This window comes from Suncus etruscus, chromosome 1, assembly GCF_024139225.1.
Source record: "Suncus etruscus isolate mSunEtr1 chromosome 1, mSunEtr1.pri.cur, whole genome shotgun sequence".
In the NCBI taxonomy this organism is placed as follows: Eukaryota; Metazoa; Chordata; class Mammalia; order Eulipotyphla; family Soricidae; genus Suncus; species Suncus etruscus.
In genome coordinates, this window is record NC_064848.1 from 153,336,133 (window position 1) to 153,343,350 (window position 7,218).

The 7,218-nt window shown below is 40.8% G+C and overlaps 1 pseudogene; it reads right to left on the reverse strand.

Annotated features, from left to right (window-relative positions):
- Positions 1–886: 886 nt before the first annotated feature.
- Positions 887–1,321, reverse strand: LOC126012127 (60S ribosomal protein L34-like; annotated as a pseudogene).
- Between the last annotated feature and the right edge of the window lie 5,897 nt (positions 1,322–7,218).

Sequence of the window (7,218 nt, forward strand, 5' to 3'; positions counted from 1 at the left end):
TTGGTGAGCACTTTACCAGACTATCTGGGAGCACTACAATAAAAGAGTGCACCTCAGTGAGCACTGGAGCAACTATGCTGATGTGTCAACCTTACATGTGACCCCTGGTGAATACCACAGCTAAAAAACAATGTGTATGCTCTAAAACTAGGTTTGTGTGCAATACCGCCCCACCTTGGATATCACAGCAACAACATCAATGAAAGGAAGTGGGAGTTTGGAATTAAAAAACAAAAACAAAAACAGAATAAGCAAAGGGGAAGAAAAGGGAGAAAAAAATAGATGAGACAAAGAACTAGCTCAGCGGGGTGGAGCACAGTCTTTGCATATAAGAGACTCAGGACAACATCACATTGTCCCCAAACAATGAGAGGAGTGACATCATCTAGTACCAGGTAAGGTCTTGAGCATTGCTGAGTGACCCAAAGACAAAACAAACAAAGAGACTACAAATGTACTTGAGAGATAACTCAGTGGATTGAGCACATGACTTTGTAATAATGCAAGTTTGAGTTTGGCCCTGGGCATTGAGTTTGGCCCTGAGTACCACCAACAGGAGCAACCCCAAGTACTGAACTGGCACTGCCAGATATGGCCCTGAAACAAAAGAATCATAGAATATATTTTATTTAACTTAATATATTATTCTATTTAACTCAATATATCCTAGATGTCATCCAACATACAATGAGTTATTAATTAGTTATTGATTAGATATTTATGCTAATAAAGCATAATTTGTTAATATAAATGAGATATTTTATAAGTTCTTCAAAATTCAGTTTGCATTTTATACCTGAGCACAGCTCCAGTCAGACTTGTCCTATTTCCTGCATTTGATAGTCCCAAGTGGTGTCACTGTTTACTTCTAATACTTCTAAGCCTGTTTTCTTTTTTTAAAGCCTTTAATTTTATACTTAAAGACATTTTATTTTTTTAATTTTGCTTTCTGACTCTGTGCTTGTGACTTCAACACTTTCACAACGATTTTCTGTTCCTCAATGAGGAAAGCACGCTTAATCCTGTCTCGGACGCACTTAGCGCACATGGAGCCACCATAGGCCCGGCTGACATGTTTCTTTGTTTTAGATAGTCTTTTCAGAACTTTAGGTCTCACAGCACAAACTCCTCGAAGTCGGCCAGGACACACACTACATGCAGACTTGGGCGCCTTCCCAACCTTTTTGGTTTAAAGGTAAACAATACTAACCCCAGGGGTTCGGGACAGCTTAGTTTTGTTGAGGTTTGTTTTGTAGGAGAGCCTACGACAGTATGTCAAACGCTGGACCATTCTGAAGGCCTCTAAGACACCATCTTGTAAGAAAAGCCTATATTTTTTTAAATTATATTTTATTTGTTCCCATTGGGAAAATTTGCATGACTTAGTAGTGATCTTACCAGGAATTTTGTGGCTCGATCTCTGTCTCTCTCTGTCTCTTTCTGTTTCTGTTTCTGTCTGTCTGTCTGTCTGTCTGTCTGTCTGTCTGTCTCTCTCTCTCTCTCTCTCTCTCTCTCTCACACACACACACACACACACACACACACACAAATAGAAAGGTTTATTGGAAAGTAAAAAGGAAAGAAAAAGAATGTTTCCTGCAAGGGATGAACTTAATGTAAAACTAAGTTCTGTGGATCCCTTAAGTCTCTCCATCATGACTATGTGTGTGAGAATATTTTATTTGTTTTTGGGCCATACCCCAGTGATGCTCAGTGGTTACTCCTGGCTCCATACTCAGAAATCACTCTTGGCAGTGGTTGGGGGACCATATAGGATGCTAGGATCAAACCTGGGTTAGTCTTGTACAGGCAAACGCCCTACCTGCTGTAGTATTGCTGCAGCCCTGAGAAGCATTTTTGATTGGCATCGTGGTTTATCAAGGAAATTGGGCTTTCCTAGTAAGTTTTTCCTATCCTTTCTGGGAAGTTGTGTTGCTTTCCAAGAAGCAGTATGGTGTATAGTAGAGGTTAAAATGTGTATCTGGAGTCAGATTGCCTGTGTTTATTTCCAGGTTATTAACTTCCCTGTGCTTTCCTCATTATCTAAAATCTGAGAATTAAATGGATTTATATGTTGTGCATATTTCAGTCTGGCATAGGGGGCAGAGTGATAGTTCAGTGGTGTTTGCCTTGTACACTCTAGAGTCCTTGACTTGCACACAGCCATCTTGGGTTTGATCTTTCATACATCATAATGTCCCTTGTTATCTGAGCACCTCTAGCAATGCCCCCTTCACCAAACTTTTAGTTTGTCACATGGTAAACATGTACCTATTTGCAGTTTGTATTCCCATGTGCAATATATATTTAAAAGTATATTCCTTGGGATCAGAGCAATATCACAGTGGATAGGGTGCTTGCCTGGCATGTGGCATACCTGGGTTCTATCCCTAGCATCCCATGTGGTCCCCAGAGACTGACAGGAATAATTTCTGAGCACAGAGCCAGAAATGATTTTTTTTTTTTTGGTTTTGGTTTTTGAGTCACACCAGCGGCTCTCATGGGTTATGCCTGGCTTTCTGTACTCAGAAATACCTCCAGACAGGCTCAGGGACCATATGGGATGCCAGGAATTGAACTGGGTTCCAGATTGGGTTGACCACGTGAAAGGCAAACGCCCTACCACTGTACTGTCTCTCTGGCCCATCTTATCTGTGGTATATAAAATAATTGGGGCCTGGAGAGATAGCACAGCAGCGTTTGCCTTGCAAGCAGCCGATCTAGAACCAAAAGTGGTTGGTTCGAATCCTGGTGTCCTATATGGTCTCCCGTGCCTGCCAGGAGCTATTTCAGCAGACAGCCAGGAGTAACCCCTGAGCAATGCCGGGTGTGGCCCAAAAACCAAAAAAAAAAAAAAAAGAAATGCCTAGAGCTCAACTATCAATATCTTTGTAAACCATGATTCTTTAATTAAATAAAAACTTTTTTATCAAATTTTGTGTTCTTAGGAGAAAAATTAGTACCCCCAAAGGAATAAAGAAGGCTTTAGTAATCCTACTGTTAGGTGGCTGGTCACAGAGCAAACAGAGGACACAGAGTGAAGAGGACAGATATAGGTTTATTAAGCTTCAGCAGTGGGGCTGGAGAGATATCATGGAGGTAGCGTTTGCCTTTCATGCAGAAGGTCATTGGTTTGAATCCCAGCATCCCATATGATCCCCCGAACCTGCCAGAAGCGATTTCTGAGCGGGGAGCCAGGAGTAACCCCTGAGCATTGCTGGGTGTGACCCAAAAACCAAAAAAAAAAAAAAAAAAAAAAGATTCAGCAGTAAGGGGCCAGAGTTATTGCACAGTGGGTAGAGCTTTTGCCTTGCACATGGCTGACCTGGGTTTGTAACCCTGAGCACTTCCTGGTGTAGCCCCCAAATTAAAAAAAAAAAAACCACAAAAAACAATACAAAAAACCTTCAGTGCTGAGGACCCACAAGTCAGAGACTTGAAGCTCTGAGCAAGGGATAAGCACACAATTTATAAAATTTTAGCCCTTGAATTCAAGGAATATATCCATATTCCTTCAAGGCACATATAAGCAAAGCAGATGTTAGCTTAAGCTATGCATCTTGTTTACAAGCTGCTTGTTATTTGGTCCCTGCCCTCCCAGAGATTCGGTAGGAGGTGGAGGCAATTTTTCTAATCTCATTCCAGGGCCCTGGGAGGTTTGGTCTCCTTTTTGTTTTCCTAGGTTCCGGCTCCAACTGTGTAATGCTCTGGTTCATACCACCACTGGGAAATAGCCATACTCATATATTTATGCAGTAAGTACATAGCAGGAATTTTGCCTAGGAGAGTTGTGAGAAACTCTATTTACCTTCAGTCCATCAGGAATTTAGGATTCCCTTCTGCAGCTGTATGTAGTGGGGACAAACAGGAGTATGATGGGTTAGTGGGGGTTTCCACTCATCTAGGGGTGAAGTAACTTCTTCCCTCAGGAAGTGACATTTTAGCCAGAAAAGTGACATTTTAGACTGAGAAGTGACTTTTTAGACTGAAAATTTTGATTTTTGAGCAAGAAAATGGGGAAGTTCCACAGTGAAGAGTGTGGTGATTTCATTTAGAGGAGTCTGGCCTGAGGGCAGAAAAGAGGTGGGAAAGAGACTGAGATCAGCCTGTAGAGGTTGGTTGGGGCCTTATGGAAAGGGTCTTGTAGTCCAGATTTACAAATTTTTGAGGAACTGAAGAGATGGATGAACAAATTCAAAACACTTTGAGGAAGTAATCAGTTTGAGGAACATTGTATAGGATTTTAGTTTCTCAGTGAATCAAAACTAAGTAATACACAAACACACACACTTTTACACTTGCTCATCAGAACTCACACTCTAAGTTAAGACACACGAGTTGTGGTTGTGATGCTTGTCAGGGGTCTTTTTGGTGCTCACTTTCTGATTGTGTTACTCATATACCTTTTCATATGGCTACATTCTTTTTTGTGGTACACACAACTAACTGACTGTGGTACATTTGGAAATTACTTGCTGTTTCTGGGAGCACTGGAGTGGTAGGCCTAAATAGCAGAGTCACCAGGATCTTGATTGGTGCATGTAGGACTCTAGAAATTTGAAATGATTGTTATATACTTGCAAGCCAACACCTGAAGGCCCTGTGCTTTTTTGTTTTTGTTTTTGGGTCACACCTGGCAACATACCCTACCTGCTGTGCTATGGCTCTGACCCTAGACCCTGTGCTTTTCATCTAAGCCTGGGGTTAAATGTTTTAAAAAGCCATCATTAGGTTCATTAGTATAGATGCATATGTTTATTAGATATAGGTGTACATAAATAAAATAGCTGAAATCTTGTGTGAACTTCAAAACACTCCTGAGGGAGAGAAGAAAAATATCTGCCATAGATGCTGGGGGTGGCAGAGGGAAATTGGAGACATTGGTGGCGGGAAATGTGCACTGGTGAAGAGAAGGGTATTGGACACTGTATGACTGAAATTCAATTACGAACAACTTCGTAACTTGTGATCCTCATAGTGATTCAATGAACGAACGTAATTAATTCAAATAAACAAAAGTATACTACAGCAGGTAGGGTTCTTGTCTTTCACATACCTGACCTGGGTTTGATTTTCAGCACTGCATATGGTCTCTTGTACCCAGCCAGGAATGATCTTTGAGAGCATAACTAGGAGTAAAACTTACACTCATAGATGTGCCCACCAAAAAACCCCAAAAAAAACAAAAAAAACACAACAACAGCAATAACAACAAAAACAAAAACACACCACTGAAAAAAGCAAGTATGTATGATATTGTGGTATAATATCAGTGATTTTGTCTTCATCCCATATTCCTAGCACAAGAATTTTTAAAATCCTTGGACTTTGCAGAATGATACTATATTTCACCACATAATCATTGCAGATTTTATGCTCAAAAATTTTAATTAGGGGCCGGAGAAATAGCATGAAGGTGGGACATTTGCCTTGCATGCAGAAGGAAGGTGGTTTGCATCCCACATCCCATATGGTCCCCCGAGCCTGCCAGAAGCAATTTCTGAGCATAGAGCCAGAAGTAACCCCTGAGCCCAGCTGGGTGTGACCCTAAACCAAAAATTTTTAAATTAATTATGTATTATTTTAATTACTTTATTTAAGCACCATGGTGACAAAATTGTTCATTGTTGGGTTTGTCATACAATGTACATCATCCCTCACCAGTGGATCCTTTCCATCAACATTGTCTTCTGTTTTTTCCCCACCCCTTTCTAGAACAGGCAATTTGCACCCCCTCTCTCCCCTTTTTGACACTGTGGCTTGCACTAATAGAGGAGTGCCTTGCATGTCACTTTCTCCCCTTTCAGCACTGAGTTCCTTTCCTGAGTGATCAATTTCATCTATTGTCCTAGTAGACCCTTCTCTACTCTAAGGGCACTCACTATGCTCAAATTTTTTTTTGCAGTAAAAGTAGGATGCGAGGGGCCGGAGAGATAGCACAGTGGTGTTTGCCTTGCAAGCAGCCGATCCAGGACCTAGTTGGTTCGAATCCCAGTGTCCCATATGGTCCACCGTGCCTGCCAGGAGCTATTTCTGAGCAGACAGCCAAGAGTAACCCCTGAGCACCGCTGGGTGTGGCCCAAAATCCAAAAAAAAAAAAAAGTAGGATGCGAGTGGTGGTGTAGCATAGAGGGGAGGGCATTTGCCTTGCACACAGTCAACCTGGATTCTATCCCTGCATCTGATATGGTCTCTGGAGCCTGCCAGGAGTAATTTTCTTTCTTTCTTTTTCTTTCTTCTTCTTTTTCTTTCTTTTCTTTCTTTTTTCTTTCTTTCTTTCTTTCTTTCTTTCTTTCTTTTCTTTCTTTCTTTCTTTCTTTCTTTCTTTCTTTCTTTCTTTCTTTCTTTCTTTCTTGTTCTTTCTTTCTTCTTTCTTTCTCTTTTTCTTCTTCTTCTTCTTTTCTTTCTTGTTCTTTCTTTCTTTCTTTCTTTCTTGTTCTTTCTTTCTTTCTTTCTTTCTTCTTTCTTCTTTCTTCTTCTTTTCTTTCTTTCTTCTTTCTTCTTTCTTCTTTCATTCTTTCTTCTTTCTTCTTTCTTTCTTTTTTTTCTTTCTTTCTCTTTCTTTCTTTCTTTCTTTCTTCTTTCTTTCTTTCTTTCTTTCTCTTTCTTTCTTTCTTTCTTTCTTTCTTTCTTTCTTTCTTTCTTTCTTTCTTTCTCTCTCTCTCTTTCCTTCCTTCCTTCCTTCTTCCTTCCTTCCTTCCTTCCTTCCTTCCTTCCTTTCTTTCTTTCTTTCTTTCTTTCTTTCTTTCTTTCTTTCTTTCTTTCTTTCTTTCTTTCTCTCTCTCTCTTTCTTTTTCTTTCTTTCTTTCCTTCCTTCCTTTCTTTTTTCTTTTTTTTTTTTTTTTTTGGTTTTTTTTTTTTTTTTTTTGGGTCACACCAGGCAGTGCTCAGGGGTTATTCCTGGCTCCAGGCTCAGAAATTGCTCCTGGCAGGCACGGGGGACCACATGGGACACCGGATTCGAACCGATGACCTCCTGCATGAAAGGCAAACGCTTTACCTCCACGCTATCTCTCCGGCCCCCTTCCTTTCTTTTTTCAACCTGGATTCTATCCCTACATCTGATATGGTCTCAGGCGTGGTTTTTTGGGTCACACCCAGCAGTGCTCAGGGGTTACTCCTGGCTCCATGCTCAGAAATTGCTCCTGGCAGGTACAGGGGACCATATGGGATGCCGGGATTTGAACCGATGACCTTCTGCATGAAAGGCAAATGCCT